This window comes from Papio anubis, chromosome 4 (assembly GCF_008728515.1).
Source record: "Papio anubis isolate 15944 chromosome 4, Panubis1.0, whole genome shotgun sequence".
NCBI lineage: Eukaryota > Metazoa > Chordata > Mammalia > Primates > Cercopithecidae > Papio > Papio anubis.
Genome location: NC_044979.1, coordinates 8,641,558 through 8,660,759, shown reverse-complemented (window position 1 = coordinate 8,660,759; position 19,202 = coordinate 8,641,558).

Sequence of the window (19,202 nt, the reverse complement as noted above, 5' to 3'; positions counted from 1 at the left end):
CTTCTAATAATACAGGGATGAATTTTGCTTTATGGTAAAAGTTCAAGATGATTTTGGAGCTAGACTTTGTCTACCCTCATGACATCTCCCCTTCCCCCTTTCCCTAGAAGATTTGAGCCACAATCTCAACCCATTTATCAGCCAAAGACTACAACCTCCTTGGATTTTCATTGTGTGCTGATGGAAATTATGTGTAACCAAGGTTTCTGAGACCTGTGTAGTTTTGTCGATGCAAAAATTCCCTTTAATATAGAGATAGCAATAGTTGGAGTTCCTATTCCTTTTCTACTTTTCTACTGGGCTCTCCTCACCTAATAATTTCTAGAAATTCCAAAAGCATGTTTTCATGTTCTACCAGTATGTCCTAGAGGTCACATGTGACTTATGCCAACTTTCCATGTTTCTCCATCTTGAAATTGGCTTCTCCATGCCCTAAATCATTTTGTCCAAAATAGGATATACATTTCTTCCTTATTTCCCCAAAGCACAAATAAGTTTAGACTGTACATTTAATAAAAGTTAGCAAAGGCTCAAAGATAAGAGAAGTACTACACAATGAAATGTGTGATTCCTTTAGAAATAATCACTCAGAGTAAGACAGCTTCTGTCTCTCACTTATTGTATTACAACCGTCTGTAAGCAAATATTTGAACAAAAACTCACACATACCTCCCAAGAGAAAGTACATTCAGGTTTAATAGGAAAAAGTCTTTAACTGCAGTGGTTATTTTCAGTGTAACACACACGCAATTATCCTTACCCTTGCATTCAGGTTAATGCTGCAGATGAGGCAAAGAACAAGGTTTTGACTTAAGAAGCAGCGAGCAGATGAGAAGCCCAAGTGAAAAACTGTAAGAAGAGTGTTGCCTGTTTGCCTCCCAGGAGAGAAGGCAGACAGAGGTCCTTGGCAAATACTATGCATTGTGATTAATACAAGAGGAGAGTGAGACATGTTTCCTTCTCTCAAGAGTTTTGAGAGTTCATACCTACTCATGCACTCGTTAACACTCATTGACTCCTTATATCTCATGGTTGGTTCTAGAGCAGACACTGAGAATCTAGAGATGACAAAAAGAAGTCCCTTTTGAGATTGGGTTCATTCATCGCAGCATAATGCTTTCGAGAATCATCTGAGTTGCCTGTTCTTTTTTTTTCTGAGTAATATTTTATCATATGGATGTTCCATATTTTGCCTTTCTTTACTTATTCTTGTGCATCTAATTGGTTTCTTTTGTTTGATTGCATTGGCCAATAACTCCATTATAATGTTGAGCAGTAGTGGAGATACAAACATACTTGCCTTATTCTTGGCAATGCCTCCAGTGTTTCCCAATTAAACAAGTAAGGTTCTGGGTTACAGCAGTATCATTGCTCTGCTTTTCCTCTTCTTAAGATGGAGAGCTCAGATATTTGATTTTAGAACTCTTTTTTTTTTACTAACGTAAGTCTGTAAAGCTATAAAATTTCTCTCCGTTTATGTTTGTCCACATTTTTATTTGGAGAGGTGGTAAGAGAAAATACTATTTCAGTTATGAAAGCTTTTGTGGGAAAATTGGGGAGAAGACTGGATATTTAAATGTTTGCACAACATGAAAGATCTTCCACTGAGGCATCATTTTGAATGAAACACTTTGAGTTCACTATCAACTCAGCTGGTAGCTACTTGCCTTGTCCCCAGCCACTGAGAGGACAAGGCAAAAGAGACCAGCAAGGAATTCCCCTGCATGGGTCCTTTCTGGCTGTCTCACTGTAAGGGCTCTGAAGAGATGGATTGTGAGCACACCTTCAACAACACAACCACATTGTGAAAGGTTAAGAGTTTTTAGTACTTATATACCCTGGGGAATGTTTTGTCTTAAAATATTTCCAAATTTATGAGAGGTGTTGTAAATTCAGGATAAAATATGAATTCATGGTATAGATGTTTGAAAATCATCTACACTTGTCATCTAAGAATTCTAGCTAGATATTTGACACAAATCCCTTGTAAGCAGTCTCATTTTCATGTTTCATGACCCAGGATTACTGGACCATGCTCTGTTCCACTTTTGGAACCCAGCATGATTTTGCCCTGATTGCTCCCAAAAAGGATTTCATCTTCCTCCACTTATACAGAACATTTGATCAGGAAAACTGAAGCATATGTAGGTATAGGTAGGATATATTTTCAAATCCAGGAAATTAGAGGCTGGCCCACCCCTTGGAGGGCTGGGAATGCAGAGTTCTTGGAAGCTTGCTAATGCACAGAGCTGGGTGGTTTCCAGGTGCTCATTTGCTGTGACATGCAGCTAGGTCTGCTCATTGTCTCCCTGCTGTTGCTGCCAGAGAGTGGTCCTTCTTCCTTGTCCACCATCTAAATCTCATATGAATGTATCACCTTGATTGACTCTCACTTGGACCACACAGTGTAAGAGGTGATGAGAAATATCATTCTAGGCTCCTCCATGATTCAGAAACAACAGATAATGTTGGAGGCCGAAAGATTGAGGGTCATGATCAATTCCGTATACCACTTGGGCTATATGAGTAGGCAGCAAACTGTTTCTCATAAATGCAGAATGTTGGCAGACTGACAAACTGCATATTCCACCCAGAAAGGATATTGAGGGCAGTCACGCCCCAAGCGCAATGTTTCTTGTGATTAGGTACATCTGAAGCTTGTTCGTAATCATATGAACCTGTGATCAATTAAGCAGCTGACCAGTTGTTACCTCCTGCTCCCTGGTCATTCTACCCAATAAATATGAAGGGCAATAGAAGCTCAGGGGCTGCTTTTGCTCACTAGAAGGAGGGAGCGCTATTCTTTTTCTCCAGTTCCCCTTTATTTAAAACAGTGTCTTTTTGTTTTAAGTTTTCATTTCTACATTTGTCCCTTCATTCAGTCTTGTAATGATGGTCTCAAATAGTAACAATAGTGACTGTCATAGTGACAGTCTCAAGTAATAACCATGGCAGTCAGCCACAGGTGGCACCCGAATAGGGACAAACAGGGACAAAAAGAGACTTGAAGTGATCTGAAGAGGCCTGCAGAGACAAATAGAGATAAGTAGGGATAGAGATAAATAGAAATAGAGACAAATAGGGACAAATAGAGACAAATAGAGATAGGTAGGGAAAGATAGGGATAAAAACTAGCAAAGACTAGCAAAAGTTGCTGAGACAGATGGGATCCTAAAGGAACTTGAATGAGGAAGGTCTGCTGGAACAGAAAAAACTAAAGCTCAGAAAAAATAAAAACCAGACGAATGAGAAACCCTGTTACAAGTCTGCCCGCAGCAACACAAGTTCAGGGCTTTAAAAAGGAACTTGTCAGAGCCCTAGAGGTACAAAAAATGGTACGTTTTTGAATCAGGGTAACATGGGGAAGAATTTGGCTATTTCTTTTCTCTTTTGTTTGGAGCTTGGTATGTACTATCTTTTTGTTATTTCAGAGTTTGAGAATTTTTTGCCCCACCTACAGCACCTATCGAAAGTAGTGAACAGGAGAGGGAGAATGAAAATTGGCTTATACTATCTTCTTTTGTGGCTACAGAAAGGCTAACTTTAGCTTTGGTTTTCTTGGATTGTAAACCCGCATTGGCACTTGTGAGATGTGCAGAGGACTTGGGAGGTTTTCTTGGAGATTGTCGGAATGTGGGAACTGAGCTTCATTGCTCTGCAGTATTGACTCAGGCATTGGCTAATTTGGTAGCCGACAGATCTAAAAGAAGCCAAGGGTCAAGCCCTAACATGGGAAAGTGTTATAAGTGTAGAAAAATTGGATGTTTCAAAAAAGAACACTGCCAGACCTCTGGGCAAAAGGGATCTTGTAACACAGTTCCACTCTTAAGAGAAAAAATGCCAGAACGTGGCCCTCGTTGCAATAAAGGGAATCATTGGGCTAATCAATGCCACTCAAAGTTTCATCAAAATGGCAGCCCCCTGTCGGGAAGCGAGAAGGGGGCCTGGACCCAGGCACCTCAAAAAATGAGGGCATTCCCTGTCCAGGCCACAGCTCTGTTTCAGGGATGGGTTCCCAGAGGCACATTGATTCCCTCTCCCCAGGAACACCGGGAAGCTCAGGATTAGATCTCCCAGTTAGAGAACAGCTTACGTTAATTGGAAGAAACAGACTCATTAAGATTCCCATTGGCATTTGGGGACCTTTGCCAACAGGAAACATGGGATTAATTTTGGGCAAAAGCTGTCTTAACTTACAGGCCCAGGAGTTGTTGATTCAGATTGTGAAGGAGAAATTCAAGCAGTGGTAATGTCACAAGATCTTTGGGTTTTTGAACTGGGAGGATATATTGCTCAACTGTTGCTTATTTCCTGTAAATTGTACCCCTCTCTACATAAGAAGAAGTGAGGTCAGGGATTTGGAAGTGCAACTAGGAGAGAGACAACCCATGGCATCTGATAGACCCACCTGTACAGTGCAAATCAAAGGAAAGAAGTTTTATGGGCTTATGGATACAGGAGCTGATGTGTCAGTGGTCAGTAATATCTAAAATAATTGGCCCCTATCTTGGCCCCTAAAACTATCTTCTTCATCCCTAGTTGGGAGTAGGAACAGCTCAAAGTGTTCAACAGAGTGCTAAGATTCTCTCCTGTCTCAGACTGGATGGGCAATCGTGTTTTGTGTCTCAAGGTTTAGAGAAGTCTTTTGTCCTTCCCCCTGAACCCACTGGGGGTGGAGGGCAGGAGAGGGAGGATGAGAATTGGCCTGTACCACCGCTTGCAGTAGTAGAAACACCTCTACTGTCTTCTGAAGCAGAAACAGAGACACTAATAGTTCGGCAGGAATATCATCACCCCTATTCAGCCTGAAGAAGTTACAGCCTGAAGACAGATGTTTATCCCTCTGCAACCCTTAGGATTAAGAGTCATCTTGGAAAGGGGGAGATACGTCAGAGGCGTTTGAACCAGGGCCGTTTAACTTGTTTCTGGGACTTCAACAAGCTGTTCACTCTCATGCTGCTCCTTTTCATGTTTCTCATGTTCACCCTCGTACACAGCTCCCTGGGCTGCTGTCTTTGGGTGGTGATGGAACGAGAGACTGGATAAGGATAAACCTCGATTTGCTTTCTCTGTGCCTTCTGTTAATCAGAAAGAGCCTGCCTCTCATTATCAATGGAAAGTTTTACCCCGTGGTAATTAATTAAGGAGGCAGAAGTTGAGTTACAGCTTGTGGTGCCGACGCTTCAGCAATGGCATGCCTCCCAGCTATAGCCGCAAAAGCTTTTTGCTTCTGTTTTGCTAGATTTACTAACGTGGGGACGAGGGTATGCTTGTGTTTTCACAGAAAATGAACAAACCATGTGGGTGCCCTCAAGGTGTGTAGGACCATGGAACAGGAGACTGGAGGGACCCGTGGATCCCAGCCACAGGCCTGGTTCCCCCAGTGCGAGTCATGAGCCAGTTGAATCTGAATGTGAAGATGGAATGAACCACCAACCGGCAATTGAAGGCTGCACGTTTTGCAATTGCCCTATTCAATTAATTCAAACACAAAAAGGGAGAAATGTTGGAGGCCAAAAGATTGAGGGTCGTGGTCAATTCAGTATACCACTAGAGGCTATATGAGTAGGCAGCAAACTGTTTCTCAAATGCAGAATGTTGGCAGACCGACAAACTGCGTCTTCCACCCAGAAGGGATACTGAGGGCAGTGACGCCCAAGTGCAGTGTTTCTTGTGATTAGGTACATCTGAAGCCTGTTAGTAATAATGTGAACTTGTGAACAATTAAGCAGCTGACCAACTGTGACCTTCTGCTCCCTGGTCATTCTACCCAATAAATACGAAGGGTGGTAGAAGCTCAGGGGCTGCCTTTGCTCACTAGAAGCAGGGAGCCCTTTTCTTCTTCCCCAGTTCCCCTTCCTTTAAAACAGATTCTTTTGTCTTAAGTTTTCGTTTCTATGTTCGTCCCTCCATTCAGTCTTGTAATGACGGTCTCGAGTAGTAACAGTAGTAACTGTCATACTGACGGTCTCAAGTAATAACCATGGCAGTCAGCCACAAGATGATTTGGCACAGCTGAAGCATTCATATAGCAGCATTCATCATCTATCTGACCTTTTTGTGGGAAACGTTTCCTAGCCCATTCAAGACACTTATGCTCATTGATGCTGGATATACCCAGGACAAAGTAGTTTTGATCTTGTATTTTGACTACATGCAGTCTGTCTCCTACAGTTATGGCTGATGAACACTTCCTGGTTCACCATTGGATTCCAAAGTCCTGGAGTGCATGAAGCACTCATTAAATATTTTTCACCCATTTGGCAGCTGCACATCACCCTTGCCCTTGGAGATTGGTAAAACTCGGCTCAAGCTGCATTTCCACAGCACACAGAATCCAAACTCCCTCCTACAGGGAGCTTTCTGCACTCACTTCTTCATCCTTCCCCTACTTCCTCCTGCATGTGCCACTGTCCTCTGTCTTACTCCATTTCATGCACTTGAAGTTCATTCACTTGAAGTTCAGTTGTCTGCCTGGTTTCCACCATCATAACAGTGATCAGCATTGTATAAGCTTCAGCAGCTTTCCTAGAGATTTAGAGTTACAGGGGAAGGTACCAAAGGCAGCACTGGGTGTTTCTATACCAAGCTCATTCTCCTCTCTCTGGCTTGGAAAGAGAAACTGTTTATCCCTCTACACCCAGGAGGAAGCAACTCTGGAGTTGCTTAATAAATTGTCATCTTCTCAGGACTGCAGATGACTGATCAATTCCAGGATGTTAGAGAGCCTGGCTCCCACTGGACCACTTCCTACTATTGTTTTAACTTGCCAAAAACAGGAAGCAGACTGTTCTTTCCCCTTTGTCCTGTGGTGACCAGACATGACCTTCACTTTTGCTTTCTCTTTCCACTCTACAGGCACCAATGAAGGTCTCCTTCTGGCAGCTCTGCCTGGGTCTGATTCTGTTGGTTTTCTCTCCTGGGGCTGTCACTCTGTGGTTGTCAGGTGGCCCAGGATGGGGAATAGCTCCCTTCTGTCCCAGTAGGAGGATTAAGACACTTTGAGCTCTGGTCCCAGCTCTGGTCTCCACTCCATCTTTATTAGAAAGTCGTATCCTTCTGGTAAAAAGATGGTATTTTGCCTGATTTGATTGAGTTCCTTGTGTGTTCTATGTTCTTCAGAATCCTGCAGGGGAGAAGGGCCTTTGGCACCTTGTCATTTACTAATAATGTTGGAAATAGGGGAAATGCCTTGAACATTAAGTGTTAGGAATGCCAATTCCCAGGTTCCACTCTACACCTACTTCCTCAGAAACTTCGTATTTTAACAAGCTTAAATGCATGCTAGTGCTTGAGGTTTTTCGAGAATGCGATATTCGCTTCGTAGGCATACAGAGAAAAACCTGCAGAAACAATCAGCTTCCAACATTCAAAAATATTAATAGAATTTTTTTTCATCCATGTTAGCCTGAGTACTTTCTTCAGAATGGATTGTCTGCATTTTATCATTTCTCCAATTTCCACGTCAAGGCCCAGGTTTCCAGGTTACTAGACAATAACATTTTATACAGAAGTCTAGGTAATAAGATATGGAAACCCACATCCTCTTCTAGGGGAAAAGAGCCAGAGAGGAATGCAGAAAAATAAAGCAGTCAAATATGTATCCTGAGTTTTGTCTCTCCAGATGTTGGCTCAGGTAATAGATTTATTAGATACCAGAGTTCTACTCATCGCTTGAGCCTTGGTCTGGGGAGTGCTTTCAGAGTAACAGTCTTTCTAATGTGGCTGTGGCCACGTGTAGTTCCTCATTTTGAGGATCTAAACACCTTTACTTTTTGTCCGTTTTTTGTAACTCTATGTTGCTTTCCAATATTTTATTCTTTCTTTAAAAATTGCACTTTAAGTTATGGGACACATGTGCAGAACATACAGATTTGTTACATAGGTATACATGTGCCATGGTGGTTTGCTACACCCATCAACCCGTCATGGTGGTTTGCTACACCCATCAACCCGTCTCAACCCAGCATGAGGTATTTCTCCTAATGCTGTCCCTCCCCTAGCCCCCTACCCCTTGACAGGGCCCAGTGTGTGACGTTCCCCTCCCTGTGTCCATGTGTTCTCATTGTTCAACTCTCACTTATTAGTGAGAACAGGCAGTGTTTGGTTTTCTGTTCCTGTGTTAGTTTGCTGAGAATTATGGTTTCCAGCTTCTTCCTTGTCCCTACAAAGGACATGAGCTCATCCTTTTTTATGGCTGCATAGTATTCCATGTTATGTATGTGCCACATTTTCTTTATCCAGTCTATCATTGATGGGTATAAATTAGTTCAACCATTGTGGAAGACAGTGTGGTGATTCCTCAAGGATCTAGAACTAGAATTACCATTTGACCCAGCGATCCCATTACTGCATATATACCCAAAGGATTATAAATTATTCTACTATAAATACACATGCATGTGTATGTTTATTGCAGCACTATTCACAATAGCAAAGACTTGGAACCAACCCAAATGTCCATCAATGATAGACTGGATTAAGAAAATGTGGCCCATATACACCATGGAATAATATGCAGCCATAAAATAGCATGAGTTCATGTCCTTTGCAGGGACATGGATGAAGCTGGAAACCATCATTCTCAGCAAACTATCACAAGGATAGAAAACCAAACACCGCACGTTCTCACTCACAGGTGGGAATTCAACAATGAGATCACTTGGACACAGGAAGGGGAACATCACACACTGGGGCCCGTTGGGGCTGGGGAGCTGGGGGAGGGATGGCATTAGGAGAAATACCTAATGTAAATGATGAGTTGATGGGTGCAGCAAAGCAACATGGCACATGTATACATATGCAACAAACCTGCACATTGTGCACATATACCCTAGAACTTAAAGTATACTAATAAAAAATATATGTATTTAAAAAGTGTTCCTATTTTTCCACATCCTCTCCAGCATCTGTTGTTTGCTGACTTTTTAGTGATGTCCCTTCTAACTAGTATGAGATGGTGTCTCATTGTGGATTTCATTTGCATTTCTCTACTGAGCAGTGATGATGAGCTTTTTTTATATGTTTTTTGGCCGCATAAATGTCTTCTTTTGATAAGTGTCTGTGGATATTGTCTGCCCACTTTTTGATGGGGTTGTCTGGTTTTTTTCTCATAAATTTGTTTAAGTTCCTTGTAGATTCTGGATATTAGCCCTTTGTCAGATGGATAGATTGCAAAAATTTTCTCCCATTCTGTAGGTTGCCTGTTCACTCTGATGGTAGTTTCTTTTGCCGTGCAAAAGCTCTTTAGTTTAATTATATCCCATTTGTCAATTTTGGCTTTCGTTGCCGTTGCCTTTGGTGTTTTAGTCATGAAGCCTTTGCCCATGTCTATGTCCTGAATGGTATTGCCTAGGTTTTCTTCTAGGGTTTTTATGGTTTTAGGTTTTATGTTTGTGTTTAATCCATGTTGAGTTAATTTTTGTATAAGGTGTAAGGAAGGTGTCCAGTTTCTATTTTCTGCATATGGCTAGTCAGTTTTCCCAGCACCATTTATTAAATAGGGAATCGTTTTCCCATTGCTTGATTTTGTCAGGTTTGTCAAAGATCAGATGATTGTAGTTGTGTGGCATTATCTCTGAGGCCTCTGTTCTATTCCATTGGTCTATATATCTGTTTTGGTATCAGTATCGTGGTGTTTTAGTTACTGTAAACTTGTAGTATAGTTTGAAGTCAGGTAGCATGATGCTCCAGCTTTGTTCTTTTTGCTTAGGATTGTCTTGGCTATATCGGCTCTTTTTTGGTTCTATATGAAATATAAAGTAGTTTTTTCTAATTCTGTGAAGAAAGTCAATAGTAGCTTTATGGGGATAGCATTGAATCTATAAAATACTTTAGGCAGTATGGCCATTTTCATGATATTGATTCTTTCTATCCATGAGTGTGGAAAGTGTTTCCATTTGTTTGTATCCTCTCTTATTTCCTTGAGCAGTAGTTTGTAGTTCTCCTTGAAGAGGTCCTCCACATCCCTTGTAAGTTGTACTCTTAGGTATTTTTTCTCTCTGTAGCAATTGTGAATGGGAGTTCACTCATGATTTGGCTCTCTGTCTATTATTGGTGTATAGGAATACTTGTTATTTTTGCACAGTGATTTTGTAACCTGAGACTTTGCTGAAGTTGCTTATCAGCTTTAGGAGATTGTGGGCCAAGAATGGGGTTTTCTAAATACACAATCATGTCATCTGCAAACAGAGACAATTTGACTTCCTCTCTTCCTATTTTTGAATACTCTTTTTTTTCTTTCTCTTGCCTGATTGCCCTGGCCAGAACTTCCAATACTATGTTGAATAGGAGTGGTGAGAGAGGGCATGTTTGTCTTGTGCTGGTTTTCAAAGGGAATGCTTCCAGCTTCTGCCTATTCAGTATGATATTGGCAGTGGGTTTGTCATAAGTTGCTCTTATTATTTTGAGATATATTCCATCAGTACCAAGTTTATTGAGAGTTTTTAGCATGAAGAGGTGTGGAATTTTATCTAATGTCTTTTCTGCATCTATTGAGATAGTCATGTGGTTTTTGTCATTGGTTCTGTTTATGTGATGGATTATGTTTATTGATTTGCACATGTGGAACCAGCCCTGCATCCCAGGGATAAAGTCGACTTGATGGCAGTGGATAAGCTTTTTGATGTGGTGCTGGATTCGGTTTGCCAGTATTTTATTGAGGATTTTCACATCGATGTTCATCAGGGATATTGGCCTGAAAGTTTCTTTTTGTTGTTGTTGTGTCTCTGCCAGGTTTTGGTATTAGGATGAAGCTGGCCTTATAAAATGAGTTAGGAAGGAGTCCCTCTTTTTCTATTGTTTGGAATAATTTGAGAAGTAATGGTACTAGCTCCTCTTTGTACCGCTGGTAGAATTTGGCTGTGAATCTGTCTGGTTCTGGGCTATTTTTGGTTGGTACGCTATTGATTACTGCCTCAATTTCAGAACTTTTTATTGGTCTATTCAGGGATTTGACTTCGTCCTGGTTTAGTCTTGGAGGGTGTATGTCTCCAGGAATTTATCCTTTTCTTCTAGATTTTCTAGTTTATTTGCATAGAGGTGTTTATAGCATTCTGTGATGGTAGTTTGTATTTCTGTGGAATCAGTGGTAATATCCCCTTTATCATTTTTTATTGTGTCTATTTCATTCTTCTCTCTTTTCTCCTTTATTAATTTGGCTAGTGGTAAATCTATTTTGTTAATCTTGTTTTTAAAAAAATCCAGCTCCCAGATTCATTTAATTTTTTAAGGGTTTTTTCATGTCTCTACCTCTTTCAGTTCTAGTCTGATCTTATTTGTTGTCTTGTGCTAGCTTTTGAATTTGCTTGCTCTTGCTTCTTTAGTCCTTTTAATTGTGATATCATGGTGTTGATTTTAGATATTTCCCTTTTGTTCCTGTGGGCATTTAGTGCTATAAGTTTTCCTCTAAACACTGCTTTAGCTGTGTCCCAGAGATTCTGATACATTGTGTCTTTGTTCTCATTGGTTTCAAAGAACTTCGTTATTTCTGCCTTAATTTCGTTATTTACCCAGTAATCATTCAGGAGCAGGTTGTTCACTTTCCACATACTTGTGCAATTTTGAGTGAGTTTCTGAATCCTGAATTCTAATTTGATTGCACTGTGGTCCTAGAAACTGTTACTACTTCCCTTCTTGTGCATTTGCTGAGGAGTGTTTTACTTCCAATTATGTGGTCAATTTTAGAATAAGTGCAATGTGGTACTGAGAAGAATGTATATTCTGTTGATTTGGATGGAGAGTTCTTTAGATGTCTACTGGATCTGCTTTGTCCAGAGCTAAGTTCAAGTCCTCAATATTGTTGTTAATTATCTCTCATGTTGATCTGTCTAATACTGACAGTGAGGTGTTAATGTCTACCACTACTATGGTGTGGGAGTCTAAGCCTCTTCATAGGTCTCTAAGAACTTTATGAATTTGGGTGCTCCTGTATTGGGTGCATATATGTTTAGCTCTTCTTGTTGCATTGATCTCTTTACGTTTATATAATGCTCTTCTTTTTCTTTTTCTTATCTTTGTTGGTTTAAAGTCTGTTTTATCAGAGACTAGGATTACAACCCCTGATTTTTTTTCTCTCTATTTGCTTGGTAAATATTCCTCCTTCCATTTATTTTGAGCCTATGTCTGTCTTTGCACCTAAGATGGGTCTCCTGAATACAGCAGCACACTGTTGGTTTTTTGAGACAGTCTCCTCAGTGTAGGCTGGAGTGCAGTGGCCAGCGATCTCGGCTCACTGCTGGCCTCCGCCTCCGGGTTCATGGTCTGCCTGCCTCAGCCAGCCTCCCGGTGGCTGGGACTACAGGTGCCGCCTGCCTTGACTAATTTTTGTTTTGGTAGAGGCCGGGGTTTCCACTGTCTTAGCCAGGATGGTCTCCATCTCCTGACCTCATGGATCCACCCACCTCAGCCTCCCAAAGTACTGGGATTAAAGGCGTGAGACACTGTTGGGTCTTGACTCTACATCCAATTTGCCAGTCTGTGTCTTTTAATTGGGGGCATTTAGCCCATTTACATTTAAGGTTAATGTTGTTATGTAAAAGTGGATCCTGTCATTATGATGCTAGCTGGTTATTTTGCCCGTTAGTTGATGCAGTTTCTTCATAGTGTCAATGGTCTTTACAATTTGGTATGTTTTTGCAGTGGCTGGTACCGGTTGTTCCTTTCCATATTTAGTGCTTCCTTCAGGTGCTCTTGTAAGGCAGGCCTGGTGGTGACAAAATCTCTCAGCATTTGCTTGTATGTAAAGGATTTTATTTCTCCTTCACTTATGAAGCTTCGTTTGGCTCGGTATAAAATTCTGGGTTGAAATTTCTTTTATTTCAGAATGTTGAATATTGAAACGCCCCCACCACCACTCTCTTCTGCCTCGTTTGGTTTCTTCAGAGATATACACTGTTAGTCTGATGAGCTTCCCTTTGTGGGTAACCTGACCTTTCTCTCTGGCTGCTCCTAACATTTTTTCCTTCATCAACCTTGTTGAATCTGACAATTATATGTCTTGGGATTGCTCTTCTCGAGAAATATCTTTGTGGTGTTTTCTGTATTTCTTGAATTTGAATGTTGGCCTGTCTTGCTAGGTTGGGGAAGTTCTCCTGGATAATATCCTGAAAAATGTTTTTCAACTTGGTTCCCTTCTCCCCATCACTTTCAGGTACTCCAATCAAATATCTTTTCACATAGTTCCATATTTCTTGGAGGTTTGTTCCTTTCTTGTCATACTTTTTTCTCTAATCTTGTCTTCATGCTTTATTTCATTAAGTTGATCTTCAATCTGTGATATCCTTTGTTCGACTTGATCCATTTGGCTATTGATACTTATGTGTGCTTCACGAAGTTCTCGTACTGTGTTTTTCAGCTTCATTAGGTCGTTTATGTTCCTCTCTAAACTGATTAGTTAGCAATTTCTCGAACCTTTTTCAAGTTCTTAGCTTTCTTGCACTGGGTTAGAACATGCTTTTTTAGCTCAGAGGAGTTTGTTATTACCCACCTTCTGAAGCCTACCTCTGTCAATTTGCTAAACTCATTCTCTGTCCAGTTTTCTTCCCTTGCTGGTGAGGAGTTGTGATCCTTTGGAGGAGATGTGGCATTCTGGTTTTTGGAACTTTCAGTCTTTTTGCACTGGCTTTTCCTCATCGTTGGTTTATCTACCTTCAGTCTTTCATGTTGGTGACCTTTGAATGGGGTTTCTGTGTGAACTTCCTTTTTGTTGATGTTGATGCTATTATTTTCTGTTTGTTAGTTTTCTAACAGTCAGGTCCCTCTGCTGCAGGTCTGCTGGAGTTTTTTGGAGATCCACCCCAGACCCTGTTTGCCTGGGTATCACCAGCTGAGGCTGCAGAACAGCAAAGATTGCTGCCTGTTCCTTACTCTGGAAGCTTTGTCCTAGAGGGGCACCCGCCATGTGCCAGCTGGAGCTCTCCTGTATAAGGTGTTTGTCGACCCTTGCTGGGAGTTTTCCTCTAGTCAGGAGGCGCAGGGATCAGGGACCCACTTGAGGAGGCAGTCTGTCCCTTAGCAGAGCTCAAATGCTGTAATGGGAGATCCACTGCCCTTTTCAAAGCCAGCAGGCAGGAAAGTTTAAGTCTGCTGAAGCTGTGCCCACTGCTGCCCCTTTTCCCAGGTGCTCTGCTCCAGGGAGATGGGAGTTTTATCTATAAGCCCCTGACTGCAGCTGCTGCCTTTCTTTCAGAGATGCCCTGCCCAGAGAGGAGGAATCTAGAGAGGCAGCCTGGATACAGGGGCTTTGCTGACCTGCAGTGGGCTCTGCTCAGTTCGAACCTCTTGGGGGCTTTGTTTACACTGTGAGGAGAAAACCACCTCCTCACCCCTCAATAATGCTGGAGGCCACCCCTCCCCCCTCCCCCCACAAGCTCAAGCGTCTCAGGTCGACTTCAAACTGCTGTGCTGGCAGCAAGAATTTCAAGCTAGTGGATCTTAGCTTGCTGGACTCCATGGGTGTGGGATCTGCTGAGCTAGACCACTTTGCTCCTTGGCTTCAGCCCCCTTTTTAGGGGAGGGGACAGTTCTGTCTTGCTGGTGTTCCAGGCACCACTGGGGTATGAAAAAATATCTCCTGTAGCTAGCTCGGTGTCTGCCCAAATGGCTGCCCCGTTTTGTGATTGAAACCCAGGGCCCTGGTGATGTAGGCACCCAAGGAAATCTCCCGGTCTGTGGGTTGTTAAGGTGGTGGGAAAAGGGTAGTATCTGGGCTGGAATGCACCGTCCCTCATGGCAGAGTCTCTCACCGCTTCCCTTGGCTAGGGGAGGGAATTCCCTGACCCCTTGTGTTTCCCGGGTGAGGCAACGCCTCATCCTGCTTCTGCTCATCCTCCATGGGCTGCACCCATTGTCTAACCAATCCCAATGAGATCAGCTGGGTACCTCAGTTGGAAATGCAGAAATCACCTGCCTTCTGTGTTGATCTTGCTGGGAGCTGTAGACCGAATCTGTTTTTATTTGTCCATCTTGAGAAGTTTGAGCAATATTTTATTCTTAATACTTTCTCCAAAGTTTATCTCTAGGACATTTAGCCAGTTACAAGCCTCTGTGTTATTTTGGAACCAGAGTCAGACTCTGAGTTTTGATTTTCTTGACCTATCCTTGGGGTATGTTTAGAATGTACAAGATTTGGTTGTGAGATTGTCAAAAGACGTCACTTTAGTAGGTGAGATTGAGGTAGTTCCCAACAAAGTGCAGAGCAATTTCACCCAAGCTGTGCGGCCCATGCTACTAGTTTTGTGCTTACCATCCATTTTCCCTTTCCTCCTTACTAACAAAACTACAAAATAGACATCGTTAAGAAGCAGGAAATATGAAACAATACCCATATCAAAGACAATTATCAGAAAATAAACAGACCTGCACAAATGTCCCTCATGTCAGAGAAGCATCTAAAGTAACAGTGACAAATATGAAAAAGAACCCTCATGAAAAGATAATCATAATGTGTTTAAGAATGGAGAGTTTCTGGACAGATTAAAGCTGTAAAGTTTAAATATCTGAAATCAAAACTTTATTGGACGAGGTTAACAGCAGATTAGATACAACATTTTTGAAAAGAACAGTGTGCCTGAAAACAGATCAAGAGAGATTATCCTAATTTTATCACAGAAATGAAAAAGTTTAGAAAAAAAGGAACAAAATCTTAATAACTTGTGGGATAGTAGGTAACAGCCACACACACACACATACATGAGAGAGAGAGAGAGAGAGAGTCTGAATGTCTGTCCTTCCAAAATTCTCATTGAAAGTTAATCCCCATTCAATTGTATTAAAAGGTGGGAATTTAAGGAGATCAGGGTCATGAGACTCTGCCTCCATGAATGGGATTAATACCCTTATAAAAGAGTAAGCGTTGGTCCCTTCTGACCTTTTTCTCCTTCTGCTGTTTGAGCACATAGCGTTAGTCCCCTCTGGAAGACACAGCAAGGCACCATCTTGGAAGCAAGGAGTAAGCCTTTACCGGGCACAGAATCTGCTGATGCCTTCAGCTTGGATTTCCCAACCTACAGAATTATGACAAATAGATTTATATTATTTATAAATTAACCGGTCTGTGGTATTTTGTTATAGCAGTGCAAAGACACACATATCACACACACATATACATACACACATGAATGCACACGCACATAATTGAAGATCCAGAGGGGAAAAGAGAGAAAATGGGCAGAAAAAATATTTTAGAAAATATTAACTGAAAATATCTCATATTTGGTAAAAATTTTCAACCTACTTATTCAAGATTTCAGTAACTCAGGCAGAATAGCCTGAGTCACCTAAGTTCACAAGAGTCAAACTATTGTAAATGAAAGATTGAAAAAGGTAATATCTTAAAAGCCACCGGAAGAAAAAGACACATGGGTGAAGAATGATAAAAATGAAGACTGACTTCTCATTGGAAGCAATGAAGGCAAGAGCAAGTAAACATTTTAAATGCATTCATGTTTGTGTTTGTAGGATACTATTTGTAGAACAATATATCCAGTGAAAATATATTTCAAAATGAAGGTAAGATAAAGACATATTAAGATTGAAAAAGAAGGAATTGCTGTGAATAGTCACACGCCAAGATAAGAAAATTTTCCTCCCTCCCTCCCTCCCTCCCTCCCTTCCTTCCTTCTTTCTCTTCTTTCTCCTTTATTCTTTCTTTTTTTCACATTTATTCCCCTTTTATTAACTGATTTAAAAAGCAACTTTACAAAACAATATGTATATAATTGTAGAATCTATAACATAGAGAAATATAATGTTTACTAATAAAAGCACAGATAAGGTGATGGGAATAAAGCTATACTGGAGTAAGAAAATGACAAGAGATGGTAATTCAAATCAGTGAGAATAAATGAAGAGAACCAGAAATAATAAGAAGGTTACTATAATAAATGCTATGAATATGTATTTGCTTTGCGCCCTTCTCTTGGCTTCTTTACAAGATGTATAAGTATATAAAGTAATAAGTATTACAATTTGATGTTGGGTTTATACCATATATAGATTAATAGGTTAAGATGAATAATGATAATAGCACAAAAAAAGGAAAAGGGTGATATAGCTATAAAGGAGTAACATTTATATATCTCACTTGAATTAAGTTAGCGTAAATATTAGAATGGCGATCATTAAAAAGTCAGGAAACAACAGATGCTGGAGAGGATGTGGAAAAATAGGAACGCTTTTACACTGTTGGTGGGAGTGTAAATTAGTTCAACCATTGTTGAACTTTCTCTCTCTCTCTCTCTCTCTCTCCCCCTGCCTTCCTTCTTTCTCCTTTTTTTTTTTTCTTTTCAAGACTGAGTATCTGTCACTCAGGCTGGAGTGCAGTGGCACGATCTTGGCTCACTGCAACCTCTGCCTCCCAGGTTCAAGTGTGGCAATTCCTCAAGGATCTAGAACTGGAAATACCATTTGACCCAGCAATTCCATTACTGGGTATGTACCCAAAGGATTATAAATCATTCTACTATAAAGACACATGCACACGTATGTTTATTGTGGCACTGTTCACAATAGCAAAGACTTGGAACCAACCCAAATGCCCCTCAATGATAGACTGGATAAAGAAAATGTGGCACATATACATCATGGAATACTATTCAGCCATAAAAAGGATGAGTTCATGTCCTTTGCAGGGACATGGATGATGCTGGAAACCATCATTCTCAGCAAACTAATGCAAGAACAGAAAACCAAATGCTGCATGTTCTTATAGGTGGGAGTTGAACAACGAGAACACGTGGACACAGGGAGGGGAACATCACACACTGGGGCCTGTTGGGGGGTTGGGGGTCAGGGGAGGGACAGCATTAGGAGAAATACCTAATGTAGATGACAGGTTGATGGGTGCAACAAACCATGGCATGTGTATACCTATGTAACAAACATGCATGTTCAGCACATGTACCCCAGAACCTAAAGTATTATAATAATAAAAACTTCCTCCCTCCCTCCCTGCCTTCCTCCCTTCCTTCCTTCCTTCCTTCCTTTTCTTTCTGTATTTCTTTCTCTTTCTCTCTCTCTCTTTCTCTCTCTCTCTCTCCCTCTCTCCCCACTCCCTTCCTTCTTTCTCCTTTTTTTTCCTTTTTGAGACTGAGTATCTGTCGCCCAGGCTGGAGTGCAGTGGCATGATCTTGGCTCACTGCAACCTCTGCCTCCCAGGTTCAAGTGATTCTCCTGCCTCAGCCTTCCAAGTAGCTGGGATTACAGGCACTTACCACCATACCCAGCTAATTTTTGTATTTTTAATAGGGACGGGGTTTCACCGTGTTGGCCAGGCTGGTCTCAAACTCCTGACCTCAAGTGATCCACCCACCTCGGCCTCCCAAAGTCCTGAGATTACAGGTGTGAGCCTCCATGCCTGCCTGCCTTCCATCCTGCCTGCCTTCTTTCCTTCGTTCCTCCTTCTTTCTTCTGTTTCTTCTCTCTCTCTCTCTTTCCTCTCTTTCCTTTGACAGGGTCTCCCTCTGTTGCCCAGGCTGGAGTGCAGTGGCACATGGCTCACTGCAACCTCTGCCACCCAGGCTCAAGTCATCATCCCACCTCAGCCTCCCTAGTAGCTGGGACTACAGGTGCCCACCACCACACCCAGCTAATTTTTTTCTTTGTTTGGAGATAGGGGGTTTTGCTGTGTTGCCCAGGCTGATCTCAAACTGTGGTTATGTCCTCAGCACTGGGGTCCAGGCTCCCTGCATCTGAACTTTCTAATTGTCCTTTCCTTGATTTCTGACTTTATTCTTTTTAACAGTAGCCTTCTTCCCTCAGAGGAGCCAAAGACTGGTATTGTTCTATATACATGACTGGTATTTTACCTTGTTTCTTTTAATGTGAGGAACTCATAAACTGACTTTAGAGGGACTCAGTGAGCAAGAGGCAGTCTGTGTGGTGGGATCTCCTTTCGTGGAGACAGGTTTTTGGGGCCCTGAATGTCACTGGTGGATCCGCAAATGGCTGAGTGATCTGAAATTATGTATAATCATTCCCAGACCAATATCCCTGATGAACACATATGCAAACTACAGACCAATATACCTGATGAACATAGATACAAAAATCCTCAACAAAATACTAGCAAACCAAAAACTATAGCAAATCAAAAAGATAATACACAATGATCAAGTAGGATTTATACCACGGATGAAAGGATGGCTCAACATATGTGAATAAACATGATACACCACATCAACGAATATGAAAAATTCAGACTT